Source organism: Musca domestica, unplaced genomic scaffold (genome assembly GCF_030504385.1).
Source record: "Musca domestica strain aabys unplaced genomic scaffold, Musca_domestica.polishedcontigs.V.1.1 2, whole genome shotgun sequence".
Taxonomy (NCBI): Eukaryota; Metazoa; Arthropoda; class Insecta; order Diptera; family Muscidae; genus Musca; species Musca domestica.
In genome coordinates this window covers 31,798,180-31,814,777 of record NW_026712249.1, presented here as the reverse complement: position 1 = coordinate 31,814,777, position 16,598 = coordinate 31,798,180, and the positions used below count along the sequence as shown (strand labels likewise).

At 36.4% G+C, this 16,598-nt stretch overlaps 1 protein-coding gene and 2 non-coding genes across 4 annotated transcripts in view; all 3 read left to right on the top strand.

Annotated features, from left to right (window-relative positions):
• LOC101890813 (TWiK family of potassium channels protein 7) overlaps positions 1-16,598 on the top strand; it is a 154,829-nt gene that overhangs the window by 111,776 nt on the left and 26,455 nt on the right. The window lies entirely within an intron of this gene.
• Positions 11,503-11,574, top strand: TRNAM-CAU (transfer RNA methionine (anticodon CAU)). The gene has a single exon. It is a non-coding gene; the product is annotated as a tRNA-Met (tRNA).
• TRNAM-CAU (transfer RNA methionine (anticodon CAU)) lies at positions 13,504-13,575 on the top strand. Its single transcript has one exon. It is a non-coding gene; the product is annotated as a tRNA-Met (tRNA).

Sequence of the window (16,598 nt, the reverse complement as noted above, 5' to 3'; positions counted from 1 at the left end):
AGGGATGCTGACAAATGCATTATAGTTGGAACCGTCAAAGGTAGAATCATGTAAAACCCCCTCGACTTCATCCTCAGCCAGGCTGATTTTTTCCTATCGAAAAAAAATATCCCGAAGCAGTTTGAGGAGTGATTTTTTTTCTATGGAAAAAAATTCAGGGTGAGATGAAAAAACTGCAACCAACTTCAGACAGCTGTCATTTCTAAGCCACTCGTCCGACAGCTGTTAAAATTATTCCAGAGACAGCTTACAAGCGTACAAAATCATTTTGGTAAGGAAGTGGACGGAAGAAAACAGCAAAATCAGCAGAAATGGTTCGAAAAGTAAAGAAGCGACTTGATCGAAAACCGCGTCTCAGTGGCCGAAAAATGGCTCGTGAGCTGAACATATCGCAATATTCCATTCGGCAAATATTGAAAAATGAGCTCGGGGTATGGCCATTGAAATTCCAAACAGTGCCAGAACTTACACCGCAAGAGAAAGAAAATAGACTCAAGAGAGTTAAAGAGTTACATCGCTTGGCCGAAAGTGGTGAACTGCCGAATTTGGTTTTCTCCGATGAGAAAACATTCGTTTTCCAGCAGTTTGTAAACAAACAAAATAATCGTGTTTACTTGCCAAAGAGGTCAGCTGAAAGCGTGAGCCTTCGTTTGGCCACCAGAACTCAAGCGCCGGCCATGGTGATGGTGTGGGCCGCCATGACAGCCGATGGTCGCTCTCCGCTTGTATTAATCGATCGTGGCATCAGTATAAATGCCGAATATTATCGCGAAAATATTCTGGAGGGTGTATTAAAGCCTTGGGCACGCAAACATTTTGGCCGCAGACCTTGGACACTCCAACAGGACTCAGCCCCATCGCACTCAGAATGCGCCACCCAAGAATGGTTACGAAATGAGGTTCCTCGCTTCATTTCCAGCGCACAATGGCCACCAAAATCTCTGGATACCGATCCGTTGGCCTATTGTGTTTGGAGTATTTTGGAAAGCAAGGTTGGTACTAAAAAATACCAAAGTGTCGATCACCTCAAGCAAGCGCTTCGCCGGGAATGGGGCCAAAATACCGCAGAGCAACATTGGGGCAGTGTGTGACGGTTTCATTAGCCGTTTGAAGGCCATAGGTGACCAATTCGAACAAATTTAAACTTATTCTAAAATGTGATGCTATTTCCCACATTTTTTGCTTTCATTCAATTCAAAATTTAAAAAAAATGTAAAAATTATGGCGTTTGACTTTGTTGCAGTTTTTTTCTCACCCTGTATGGGAGCTATAGCTATATCTAAACCGATTTACATCGAAATTTGATGTACTTGTTTCTACGATGAATTCAGTCGGAATTGCCAAAATTAATTCTATTTGGACTGATATTAGCCATTTGGAGCACAATAAACCTGAAATCGGATAAAGATATATCTGGTAGCTATAATCTAAACCGATCTTGAAAAAACTATAAACACTTATATCTAAGCTGTATCTGATATCTAGTACTAAATATCCAAATATTACGCATGTGTGGGACTTGAACACCACCAAATCGAACAAAACATATATATGGAAGCTATAGCTATATCCGAACCGCCAAAATGTATATCTCTGCCAAAATTTAGCAGAGCTATTTGCTATTTGTCTAGGATGGTTGGTATTGAAAATGAGATATATCGGTCCACGTTCTGGTATAGTCCCCATATATGGCGGTACCTCCCGATATTCGGTATTTTGATGATTTATGCCACATTTTTTCACGGATTTGTCTGAAAATTGGTATTTGTAGGTCATAACGGGTCCCTGAGCGTGTGGCAAAACACTGCATGTATGGGTCCACGTTGTGGTATAGCCCCCATATAAAGGTACCTCCCGATATTCGGTATTTTAATTTTTTTTGCCACATTTTTTCACGGATTTGTCTGAAAATTGGTATTTGTTGGTGATAATGGGTTCCAGCTTCGGTGGCGAAACATTGCATGCATGGGTCCATGATTTGATATAGCCCCCATATAACGATATTCAATATTCGGTATTTTGATGGTTTTTGCCACATTTTTTCACTGATTTGTCTAAAAATTGGTATTTGTGGGTCATAATGGGTCCTAGTTCGTGTGGCGAAACATTGTAATTATAGGTTCACGTTTTGGTGTAGCCCCCATATAACGGTACCTCCCGATATTCGGCATTTTAATAGTTTTTGCCACATTTCTTCTAATGTTTCTTTTACCCTAAGGTGGAGGGTATTAAAAGTTTGGCCCGGCCGAACTTAATGTTTTTTTACTTGTTACCTTATGTTATCTACTTGCTTCCAGACTAAATTTGGTAGGACTTGTCAAAATTCAGGTCATTTGGACTGATATTGGCCATTTGGTGCACAATTAAACCGAAATCAGTTGAAGATATATTTGGGAGCTATGTCCAAATTTGAACTGATTCTCAACAATTTGAATAGGGTTCGTCCTTGTACCAAACAAATGTTCTTTGGAGAATTTCATCTCAATAGGATATCAAATGCGACCTGCTTTTTCTTCACAAAAATACATGGATGGACAGACATGCATAAATCGACTCAGAAAGTGATTCTATGGCGATCCTCAAATGTAACTATGGGTCCATCTCGTTTCCTTCTCCATGTTACAAAGAAATACTCAAAGGCATAATACCCCTACCTCTGTGTGGTGTAGGGTATAAAAAGGACTTGAACAAAATTATTTGCAACAAATTTAAGAGCAAAACAACAAAAAGTTAAAGCAAATATTTAAGTCTGGACATGAGAAACTAGCTATTGTTTTTCTAAAGAAAGACACTTTGACAACATGTTGCGTGTCAAGAATAATTCCCAGCTAAATACCTTTTACTTTATGTCGTGTAGTTGCTGTAATTGTTGTTGCTGTTGTAAGTACACTTGAGCTAACATGGAGAACTGTAGATAACCTGATTGCCGGCGGGTTAGATGGTGCTTGGTGTGCTAACAAGCTGATGGTAGATAATGAATGGAAAGATTGAAGGAAGCAACAGCAACTGGGAATGTCATTCGGAGACGATAAGGAATTCTAGTGAAAAGAAAATCCGACAAGGATGTGACAGCTAGGTATTTTGTGATGCGATATTACTAAGGTATCAGCGCAGAAGACAAGATATGTTAAATAGGCCCAGGTTTATATCTTATTCAATGTGATTGTATTGGAATATATCAAGTTGTCTGTGGGGATGAAAATACCTTTGATTGGACATGGCCAGGATAGATAAAAATTCCGATATAAAAAGTGGTGAGTATAAGTTGTCAATTTTCTTCAGGGAGAATTTTTTATTAATAAACAAGTAAACAAAAACAGCAAAGTTCGACCTGCCGAACTTTATATACCCTATACCTTTTGAAGAGAAGTTACAAAATTACAAAAAATTTCGAAAAATTCCGCTTACATTAAAACCGTTATATGGGGGTTATACGATGATGTCGACATGCATGGTTTTTTTTCCAATCGACGAGGCTTGTCCGCAGGCAACATTCTTTGCGTCAATTGAATTTTGTTCGGGAACAAATGCAAATCAATGCGAATAATCCGTTGTAAAGTGGACCGAGCCATGCCCAACTGCTGAGAACGGCGTTTTTGGGATGTTCTTGGGGACCTCTCAACACTGGCTCGTACGGCAGCGATATTCTCGGCCGATCGCCTTGGTCGACTTTTATATGGCCTCTTCGGATTAGAAAGAGCCTTACCAGTCGAACATTTTTCGTATAAACGCCTTATGGTGTTCTTAGGAAGCGCACTTCTCACATTTTTTAATGTTTTAAAAGCACGTTGAGTTTTCACAATTGACTTCTTCTGTTGAATGTAAATTTCAACTATTTCAGAGAGCTCGCGCGGCGTTTATTGTTTCATGGTAAAAATCTGCTTGGACTGACGCTTCAAACGCGGTATGTCATTAAGCGATGTGACATCTCTGCCAAAAGTTATGGCGTTGCCAGATGGGTCCGTCGAACATGGACAACCCTGTACAGGGTGAGATGAAAAAACTGCATCCAACTTCAGACTGCTGTCATTTCAAAGCCACTCGTCCGACAGCTGTTAAAATTATTGTAAAAGCATTTTGGTGAGAATTTTCCACAAAAAAGTTATTCGTGATGTAATTCAAGCGTGATAGTGTGATTTCTATATATTTGGCTGGAAAACCACAAGTGGCTATCGTTAGAACACTCCAGCATTTAAATGTGAATAAATCTTTTGTGTCTCGTAACATCGTTCGTTACCGTGATACTGGTAGCGTAGACCGACGTCAAGGAAGTGGATGGAAGACAGCAACAGCAAAATCAGCAGAAATGGTTCGAAAAGTAAAGAAGCGACTTGATCGAAACCCGCGTAGCAGTGGCCGAAAAATGGCTCCTGAGCTGAACATAAAGCGATATTCCATTCGGCAAATATTGAAAAATGAACTCGGGGTAAAGCCATTGAAATTCCAAAAAGTGCAAGAACTTATACAGCAACAGAAGAAAATAGACTCCAAAGAGCTAAAGAGTTGCTTCGCTTGGCCGAAAGTGGTGAACTGCCGAATTTGGTTTTCTCCGATGAGAAAACATTCATTGTCGAGCTGCAAAATAATCGTGTTTACTTGCCACAGAGGTCAGCTGAAAATGTGCACCTTCGGTTGGCCACCAGAACTCAAGCGCCGGCCATGGTGAGGATGTGGGCCGCCATAACAGCCGATGGTCGCTCTCCGCTCGTATTAATCGACCGTGGCATTAGAATAAATGCCGAATATTATCGCGAAAATATTCTGGAGAATGTATTAAAGCCTTGGGCACGCAAACATTTTGGCAGCAGACCTTGGACATTCCAATAGGAGTCAGCACCATCGCACTCAGCACGCGCCACCCAAGAATGGTTACAAAATGAGGTTCCTCGCTTCATTTCCAGCGCCATCAATGGCCACCAAAATTTCCGGATACCAATCCGTTGGACTATTGTTTCCGGAGTATTTTGGAAAGCAAAGTTGCCACTAAAAAAATACCAAGGTGTCCATCACCTCAAGCAGGCGCTTCGGCCAAAAAAAAGCGAATGGGCCAAAATATATTAGAGCAACATTCGGACAGCGTGTGACAGTTTCATTGGCCGTTTGAATGTCATAGTTCCTGCCAAAGGTAACCAATTCAAACAAATCTTAACTTATTCTAATATTTGATGCTATTTCCGAAAATTTTTGCTTTCATTCAAAAAAATTTAAATATTATGTCGTATGACTTTGTTGCAGTTTTTTATCTCACCCTGAATAGCGATTTTTTCATTTTAATTTTGATCCACTCTAAGCGGCTTCTATTTGTTAATTATACCCTACAACACTATGTGTTGGGGGTATTATAAGTTTGATTGGGCCAGAATTTATGTAACACCTCGAAATAGTGGTTTCCCATATAGGAAAGTATATATGGATCTTCCTAGCTCGCAGAGCTGAGTCGATCTAGCTATGTATGTCCGTCCGTCTGTCCGTCTGTATATGTTAATTTGTAATCACGCTACATGTCGCAATTATGGCCCGATCCTAACGAAATTTTGCACGAAGGTGGGGTTAGGGCCAGAATAGAAGTCTTTTGGAGATGTTCGCCAAATGTTTAGGGGTTGAAATGGACCAAATACTGAAAAAATGTCGGATTTTGCAGTAGCTATACAGGTTGTAATTATAGACCAATCGACGCGGAACTTCGCTTGTAGCTAGAGTTTAGGGCGGGGAAGAAGCCTACTAATTTGGGTGGTCATCGGATAATATTTAGCGGGTAAAATATACCATATCTTTTGTGTTGAAAAAAAATCAAAATTTTTCATTAAACCGCGAATATTTTAAATCAGGCGAAATCACAAACCCATGAAAAGGTTACTTCTGATCTTTACATTGATGTTATCATCCAACAAAACGGATATATAGCAAAATATGTGCGATATATATGTCTATCAAAGAAGATATGCTTGAAAGATCTCATATATGTCGAGAACAGCTGAACTGATTTCGACAGTTCTCATTAATTCAGAATGGCCTCTTGGCAGGAAAGAAACAACGTCTAAAAAATCGCATAAAAATATCTCTCTAAAGATGAAAATATTGATTTTGTAACATTTTCTCATATTTTTTCAATTTTGTCATATTTTCATTTTGAATTAAACATTTGGTAATATTTCTACACCTAACAAAACTAAGTAGTTAGGATATCAGGATATCATATACAGATCGCATTTATGGCCCGATCCTTACGAAATTTTGCATGGGGATAAGATGAGGGTCAGAATAGAAGCCTACCCTTTTTGGAGATGATCGCCATATATTTAGGGGTTGAAATGGACAAAAAACTGCAAAATTGTCAGCAAGTCTTAATTATCGCCCCATCCTCACGTGCATTTGAATGGGGGTTACCGCACATTGCAAAAGTCAAGCAGTTTCGGATGGCTATCCAAAAATATTCAATGTGTGAAATAGTTTGCCAACTTTTGTAGACAAAATACGAAAATGTCCATTCCAGTGACTTTTTGGAGAATTCACAAATACAGGAAAGACGCACTTATGACTATTTCGTTAACGCTGATTTGGTTGAAGAATATAGTCAAATGTCTGTATCTCATATAGATGCGTTTCAGTCAAAAACCAATAATAAATGATAATCTTTTGCCACTTCAGAGAGATTATAGGTCTTTGGGAAATATTGGTTCCAGATCTAGGAAGACCATTTACGTGCAACATCTACCAATAAATTGGAAATGAGCAAATTAGTTAAAGTTGCTATTATTCGAAAATTAGAGAACGAAACCTGATATTTATCTTATATTACTTGTCACAATATCTTGTGGAATTCTTTCGAGTATCTCGCCTATATAAACTGTATCGTTTATTATAGTGTTGTAGGGTATTCAAAATGAATTGATCCGATCTTAAATTGTCATGATTATATAGGACAGGTATAAAACTTTCCCATTTCTGCCCAAAGAAATATAAACAAATGAATTAAAATTTACTATTATTTTTCATTCCCAAATCTACTAAATGTTTATCCGAGAAAATACACTACTTTACTATTTTATTATTTAAAATACCCAACCTCACAATATCTTTCAATTTTAGCTTTGTTACATTAAACCCATAAAATAATTTTATGGTCTTTTAAAAAATAATAGTCATTGTTTCCACACGCTATGGTTTTTGAGAAAAAAGAAAACTATAAAATTTTCCGAAAATTGCCACCATGTGCTAACCATAGCTCATTGGAACTATAAAAGAAACATTTAACGGGCCTTTTTAAGAAATTATCACCTACACTTAAAAACAAAGTAAATTGTCCCTTAAAATTTTTTCGAAAAAAAAAACTACAAATTGATTTCAAATAAATAAATGGGCAATTTGTTAGATAAAACGTGTGTCCTTTATTGCCAATTCACCACTCCCTTTTAGCTAAGAGCCCATGGCAAAGAAATAAACAAAGAAAAGAAATTGGTAATAAAAAGGCAACATTAAATTGGGGAGACTACAGATTTCTTAATCTATGTTTTTTTTTCTTTTTTTTTTTTGGACGGGAAATTTATGTATTCGTTTATGGGCAAAGTTCCCAACCAAATCATAATTGTTATATTATGTCCATGGAAAAAGGAAGAAGAAAAACAAAGAAGAACCAAAAAAAAGTTATTGAGACTTTGAATGACCATAATAAACATAAACATTTTGAGCAGACTCTGTCGAAAATATGGACATAATAAAATATATGTTTTGAAACGATTTTGGAATCGAATATTTTATTTCTGTGAGATTATTAAATCTGTGTCATATGGTTGCTTTCCCTGTCCTCATATTTTGAATAGACTTTTGGTAATAAATTAGCATAACGTACATATTTCGGAAGATGTCAAATATATTCCAAAGTAAAAAACCAGTAAAGAAAGTCTTAAAGTCGGGCGGGGCCGACTTTATGATACCCTACACCACTTTGCTAATTTAAACGTTTTTATGGGAGAATTCAATCATACACGCTATGATTATTATTATAATTTAAAGTTCAAAGGACTAAATATGCCGAAGCATTTGTATCTTTTAAATTCGGACTTGTATTGCCCATTTGGTGCACAATTAATTTGAAATCGGATAAAAATATATATGGGAGATGTATCCAAATCGGAACCGATCTCGATAAAATTTGGCAAAGATATTTCTGAGCTGTATTTGATATATTTCCCTGAATATCGTTGTTACAGAGGGCATATTACGGCTGCGGAGGACAAAAATAACAAATCGGATGAACAATATATATGGGAGCTATAGCTATATCTGAACCGATCTTCACCAAATTTGACATACTAGCTTCTAGACTCAAATCGGTCGTTAAATTGCCAAATTTCATCCGATTTGGACAAATATTAGACGTTTGGCGCACGATAAAAGGTAAATCGGACGAAGTTATATATGGGAGCTATATCCAAATCTGAACCGATCTCGATAAAATTTGGCAAAGATATTTTTGAGCTGTATTTGATATATTTCCCCAAATATTGTTGTTACAGAGTGCATATTACGGCTGCGGAGGACAAAAATAACAAATCGGATGAACAATATATATGGGAGCTATAGCTATATCTAAACCGATCTCGATCAAATTTGGTATACCTATTTTCAGGTCCAATCTGATCGTACGTGCAAAATTCCATACTATTCGGACTGATATTACACGTATGATGCACAATAAAAAGCAAATCGGACGAAGATATATATGGGAGCTAAATCTAAATTTTGACCGATTATCTCCAATTTAAATAGGGTTCGTCCTTGGGCCAAACAAATGACTTGTGCAAAATTTCATCCGGATAGGGCAATAAATGCGAACTATACTTTGTTTACAAAAATACATGGACAAACGGACGGACGGACATGCATAAATCGACTCAGAATGTGTTTCTATGCAGATCATCAAAAGAAACTATGGGTCTATCTCGTTTCCTTTTGCCTGTTACAAACAAATGCACAAAGACATAATATCCTGACCACCTTGTGGTGTAGGGTATAAAAATATGTGTGAATTTTGAAAAGAGTTGGACGCTTATTTCGAATTCTTTGATCGTTTTGTTTTTTTTAAATCAGGAACCCTATGTGGGGGAGGTACCGAAAAAAATGGTCCGATCTCTATTATCTTTATAATAGATCTTGTGTTGATGGAAATATTGGGATGTACAAAGTCTGAATGGAATCGGTTGTTACTTTCGCGTTTTATGAGCTCCATAGATATTGAAAATGTTGACCCTTGTTGGGGGAAGAACCAGAAGGAGTGAAATATTTCGGATTTTATTATCGTTTTTGTTATTCAAAACTTTGATCCCTTGAAGGGGAGGTACCGGAAGAAATGGTCCGATCTCTACCATCTTTATAACAGATCTTGTGTTGATGGAAATATTGAAATGTACCAAGCCTGAATGGAATCCAATGTTAATTTGGGATATTTAAGATTTTGACCCTTTATGGGGAATGTCCCAGAAGGAATGGACCGATATATCCTGTCTTCACAGCATATCCTGTGTTAGTAGAAATAATGGGATGTGTGAAATATGAAGATAGCCAGATGCTTATTTCGGATTTTATGATCGTTTTGGTTATTCAAAACTTGTACCATTTGTGGGGGAGGTACCAGAAGAAATGGTTCGATCTCCACCATATTTTACAACAGATCTTATGTTGATGGAAATATTGAGATGTACCAAGTCGGAATGGAATCGGATGTCAATTTCACGTTTTATGACCTTTATGGTTATTCAAAATGTTGACCCTTTATGGGGGGACGTCCCAGAAGGAGTGGCCCGATATATCCCGTCTTCACAGCATATCTTGTGTTAGTAGAAATAATGGGATGTGTAAAATATGAAAATAGCCGGGTACTTATTTCAGATTTTATGATCGTTTTGGTTATTCAAAACTTATACCCTTTGTGGGGGAGGTACCAGAAGAAATGGTCCGATCTCCACCATATTTTACAACAGATCTTGTGTTAATGGAAATATTTAGATATACCAAGCCTGAATGGAAACGGATATAAATTTTGCGTTTTTTGAGCTTGTGTTGTTGAGATCTTGTGTTGATGGAAATGTTGAGACATACAAAGCCTGAATGGAATCGGATAATTTTGCATTTTATGAGCTTCATGGACATTCAAAATTTTTACCCCTTGTGCGCGAGGTACCAAAAGGAATAGTCCGATATATTCCATCTTCATACCAGACCTTGGGTTGATAAAAATATTGGTATGTGTGAAATTCATGGAATGGACGGATATTATCCATTTTTGTACCTAACTTAGAACTGACGTAAATATTAGAATTTGCTAAATTGGATCAAAATCGGATCATAGCTTCTCTTTCTATGCAGAAAAAAAAAATATATATATTTTTTTTTGAAAATTTCGACCTTCCGTGGGGGAGGTACCACTTTTACACCAGACCTTGGGTTAATATAAATATTGGGATGTGCAAAATGTGAAGACAATCGGACTCTTACATCACATTTTGTAAGAGTTATAATTATTGAAAATGTTGACACTTTGTGGGGGAGGTACTTGATGGAGTGGACCGATATTGTACATTTTTGTACCTGGACTCGCACTGATGCAAATATTTATAGGATTTGCAAAATTGGAGCAAAATCGGATCATCCTTTCTGTTATTGTGCTAATTTTTTTTTTTTTTTTTTTGAAATTTCGTTCTTTTTTGTGGGGGAGTAACCAGAAGGAGTGGACCGATATTGTCCATCTCCAAACTCGTTGAAGGTTTGATAATAATATTGCGATGTACCAAGTTAGTTTGTACCAAATCGGGTACTCCCTTCTAGAATCATAGTGCGCACTAGCCAGACAGACGGACGGACAGACATTGCTAGATCGACTCCAAATGTCCTGAAACGGATTTGGTCCAAAGAGACCTAGGGTCTAAAACCATTATTTCAATGAGGCATGTTTTGGCCATATCACATGGTATATGCCCCCTCTAGCCATATGACTGAGGGTATAAACAAAACCAAAATTTAGAACATCAGAAAAAATATCGAAAGGAACGGTTGAGATGTATGCGGATTGAAGATCCAGAATCAATATTTCCCTCAGGCAATGTTGGAACATCTCAACCATTTATTCGCTTTGAAAATCCACTAATTAATAATTTTAAACACCACAAGACTATTTATAAATCACTTATTAATTTAGTGAATTAACTCCAACAACACAAGAACACATACCCACACCACTTCGCCTCCCCTAAGGTCTTCTTGGGCACATGTTCAAACCTGTTTATCGTTTATGTATGAACAAAACCCGTACAACATTCCCTAAAAATATTTATTGCATTACAACGTGTTCAAATGTTTTTCCATCAGACATGTTGTATCGAACCACATACAACATGTTTTATTGCCAAATTCAACCCACTCATTTATTTGTTTGTGTGTGTGAGTACATTTATTTGTATTTTCTTTGCTTTCGCTCCACACCTCTTAGCCAGCCATTCGGCGTTAAGCAGAGTGGCGCAGTGGAAGCGTGCTGGGCCCATAACCCAGAGGTCCGAGGATCGAAACCTTGCTCTGCTAAAAATGTATTCATCTTTGAGAAAAATTTGTTTTTAGAAAAAAATGTTTTTGATTTTCCCTGACTTTCAAGAAGGTTGCCCAGTACTCTTATAACATGTGTCGAAAGAAAATAAAATTTTTCAATAATTTCAGGGAAAACTCAGTAGATTATAAAACTGGGGCTCATAATGGACAAGTTTATCGACGTTTTGATCGCAAAGTAACCTAGAAAAAGGGCACAAGTTCGCCCCTTATTATTATTTATTTATTTATTTATTTTTTTTTTGGAAATGTGGATAAAATTACTAAAATTTACTAAAAATGAATACTTTGTATTGGACAAACGGAATAAGCTAGAATTCTGAAATGAACTAAGGTTTTTATGGAAATTCTAACCTTAAGGTTACGAAAGGTTCTAAAATATTACTAAACTTCTAAAACGGTGGCCTTTGGTATTATGTGAACGTATAGAGCCTGAAATTTGGTATGAGAATGAATGTTGGAAAGTAAGTTTGATATCTGAAGGTGGTTTTGGGAATATGTACTAAGTGTGCGAAATGTACTTAATGGTACTAAATTTGGAACAGTTTGATTAAGCGTGAACGGATGAACCTGGAATTTTTAATTGGAGTCCGTGTTGGTGGTAGGTTTGTAATTTGAAATATGAGTACAAAAGTGCATGAAAAGTACTAAATAGTACTATATTTGGTACAATTTGGTATTAGGTGAACAGATAGGCCTTGAAATCTGAAATTTGGTATTCCTGTCGCTGTTTATGTAAAGTTTGGACACATGGGGATGGTGGCGGAAATGTGTGCTATATTTGTACCGGAAGTACTGAATGATACTATATTTGGTATCTGGGGTAGAGGTTTGGAAATAGATTTGGAAATGCGTCCTATATTTGTACGAAAATCTTTAATTTGTTATAGATATCTCTGTTGGTATCTGGAATTGAGTTTCATATCTCATGGTTTTGAAGTGTGTACTATAATTTTACGAAATGTACTGAATAGTATAAAATTTGAACAGATAGTGCTTGAAATATGAATTCTGATACTAAAGTCGCTGTTCATGTGTAGCCTGGACATATGGAGGTGGTTCGAAAATGTGTATTATAATTGTTCGAAAAGTACTAAATGATACTAATTTGGATCAATCTATCAAATATTGACGAAATTAAATGGACAATTTGACTAAACACTTAAAATCGGTATAGGCATAGGCAAGAAAGTTGAACCCTTAGTCATGTCATTAAAGAGGTCTAGTAGATCTTATTTTTTTCAAAAAAAAAAAAACGTTCAAAAACTCCATTGAGATGGATCGTATCAGATACAAATATTCCACAAAAAAGTTTCGCGATAATATTTTAAAAAAAATTGTTCTAAACAATTACCAAAACACCTTTTTAATATTTTTGGAAGGAACTTCAAACATTAAAAAAATCGTAGAAAATATATTTTTTAAATGAATATTGTTATATGGAGGGTATACAAAGTCGAGGACCTACAAGTTTTTGTCATCGACTTAGAATTTTACATTGATCCAGAATATATATATACATATGTACATGAGTATATCGAAGAGTTACAAACGGTATGACAAAGTTAATATACCCCCTATAGTATGACGGTGGATATAAAAAATAGCACTACAAATAATGTTCAAACCGTAAAACATTCCCTACAAGTGGATATTTATTTCACTGCAACGCGTTCAAACGTTTTCCCATCCAACATGTAGAATCAAACATATCAACCTCACACAACATGTTTTGCTGGGCAACCCAATGTGTGTGTGTGTGTGTTTGTTGTTTGTATAGATCATCCCAACAAACACCCATTGTGTTAGCCACAATCCCCATTCATTTGTTTGGTTGTGTGAGAGAGTGAATTTATTTTTAGTTTCTTTGCTTTCGTTTCACAACGTTTAGACAATCCCTCGGCGACAAGCAGAGTGGCGCAGTGGAAGCGTGCTGGGCCCATAACCCAGAGGTCCGAGGATCGAAACCTTGCTCTGCTATACACGTAGGACTTGGATATTCTTCAACACAATATCCCTACTTTCACCAATTTTTGTTGTTTAAAATAAAAATGTACTTTTAAAAAAAAAAAAATATATATTTTTTAAAAAAGCATTTCAATAAAATCCTGAAAATCAAAGAACAAAATGGTGGCCCACACGTAGAATAGGATACTCAAGAGTATGTTATACAAGTATACCATACTTTCAACAATTTTTGTTGTTTTGGAAATATTTTTTAAAACAAAAACAAATTAAAACAAGTAAGCTAAGGCTACAGTCGAGCGGGGCCGACCGTTGAATACCCTACAACACTATAATAAACGTTACTTATTATATAGGCGAGAAACTCGAAAGAATTCCACAAGATATTATGACAAATAATAAAAGAAAATCATCAGGTTTCGTTCTCTAATTTTCGAATAATAGCAACTTAAGCTAATTTGCTCATTTCCAATTTATTGGTAGATGTTGCACTGAAATGGTCTTCCTAGATCTGGAACCAATATTTCCCAAAGACCTATAATCTCTAAGAAGTGGCAAAAGATTAACATTTATTATTGTTTTTTGACTGAAACGCATCTATATGAGATACAGACATTTGACTATATTCTTCAACGAAATCAGCGTTAACGAAATAGTCAGAAGTGCGTCTTTCCTGTATTTGTGAATTCTCCAAAAAGTCACTGGAATGGACATTTTCGTATTTTGTCTATAAAAGTTGGCAAACTCCTTCACACATTGAATATTTTTGGATGGCCATCCAAAACTGCTTGGCTTTTGCAATGTCCGGTAACCCCCATAATTACGACCTGCTGACAATTTTGCAGTTTTTTGGTCCATTTCAACCCCTAAATATATGGCGATCATCTCCAAAAAGAATAGGCTTTTATTCTGACCCACATCTTATCTCCATGCAAAATTTCGTAAGGATCGGGCCATAAATGCGATCTGTATATGATATCCTGATATCCTAACTACTTAGTTTTGTTGGCTGTAGAAATATTACCAAATGTTTAATTCAAAATGAAAATATGCCAAAAATATGACAAAATGGAAAAAATATGAGAAAATTTTACAAAATCAATATTTTCATCTTTAGAGAGACATTTTTATGCGATTTTTTTAGACGTTTTATGTTTTCTGCCAAGAGGCCATTCTGAATTAATGAGAACTGTCGAAATCAGTTCAGCCGTTCTCGACATATAAGAGATCTTTCAAGCATATCTTCTTTGATAGACATATATATCGCACATATTTTGCTATATATCCGATTTGTTGGATAATAACATCAATGTAAAGGTCAGAAGTAACCTTGTCATGGCTTTGTGATTTCGTTGGGATTTAAAATATTCACGGTTTAATGAAAAATTTTGAATTTTTTCAACAAAAAAGATATGGTCTATTTTACCCGCTAAATATTATCCGATGACCACCCAAATGGGTAGGCTTCTTGCCAGCCCTAAACTCTAGCTACATGCGAAATTCCGCGTCGATTGGTCTATAATTGCGACCTGTAGAGCAAGTGCAAAATCAGGAATTTTTTCAGTTTTTGGTCCATTTCAACCCCTAAATATTATGCGATCATCACCAAAAGAAATAGGGTTCTATTCTGACCCTAGCCCCACCTCCATTTTAAATTTCGTGAAGATCGGACCATAATTGCGACCTGTAGAGTGATTACAAATTAACATGGACAGACGGACAGACGGACGGACGGACATACATAGCTAGATCGACTCAGCTCGCCGAGATAGGAAGATCCATATATACTTTCCTATATGGGAAATCAATATTTCGTGGTGTTACATAATTTTTGGCCCAATCAAACTTATAATACCCCCAACACATAGTGTTGTAGGGTATAATTATTTGTGTAATTGTGGGAATAGACTTCAATAATTTCTTAAAAATCTTAAAATCAAGAAGAAAATGGTGCCATTGCTCTTCGGAGTGGATACCCAAGAGAATGTTATACACGTAGGACATGGATATTCTTCAACACTACTTTTATCAATTATTGTCATTTGAATAATCGTAACAAATGATTTCTAACAGAGACCAGATATTCTTCACAAATTTATAGGATATATTGAAAGCCACCCCTTTTGGGTCAAATTCGTTTCAGGATATTTGGAGTTGATCTAGCATTGTCCGTCCGCCCGTCTGTCTGGCTGTTGCGAATGATAACTCTCGAAGAGAGTATCAGATTTGCTCGTAACTTGGTACATCGTAATGTTATTATCAAACTTAAATCGAGTTCGGATATGGGCAATATCGCCGTGCTCCTTCTCGTACCTCCCCCACAAGATATCAAAATTTTCAAAGAAAATATTTTACTGTACAAAAATAGAGAGAATAATCCGATTTTGATCCAACTTTGCAAATCCAAATATTTGCGTCTGTGCTAGGTCAGGTGCCAAAATGGACAATATCGGTCCACTCCATCAAGTACCTACCACACAAAGGGTCAACATTTTGAATAATTTTACCACTTATAACATGATTGTCTTCAAATGGCACACACCACAAAATGTTTATTAACCCATGGTATGGTACGAAGATGGAATATATCGGTCAACTCCTTCCGGTACCACCCCCACAAAGTGTCAAAATTTTAAATATCTATAAAGCTCATAAAATGCTTAAAATAACGCCCGATTCCAGTCAGATTTGGTACATCTCATCAACACAAAATATGTTATAAATATGGCAGAGATTGGACCAGTGCTTCTGATACCTCCCCAACATAGGGTTCAAGATTTCGAACAACTAAATGCAAATAGAAAGCGAAGTAAGCATCCAACTTTCTTCAAATTACGCACATACAAATATTTTTGCTAACACAAGATCTGTTGTGAAGATGATATATATCTGCGAACTCCATCGGGTACCTCACTCACAAAGTGTCACAATTTTTATACGCTCCACCATAGTATGGGTGGCATATTAAATTTGTCATTCCGTTTGTAACACTTCGAAATATATATTTTTGACCCCACCCCAAGTATATATCTTCTTGA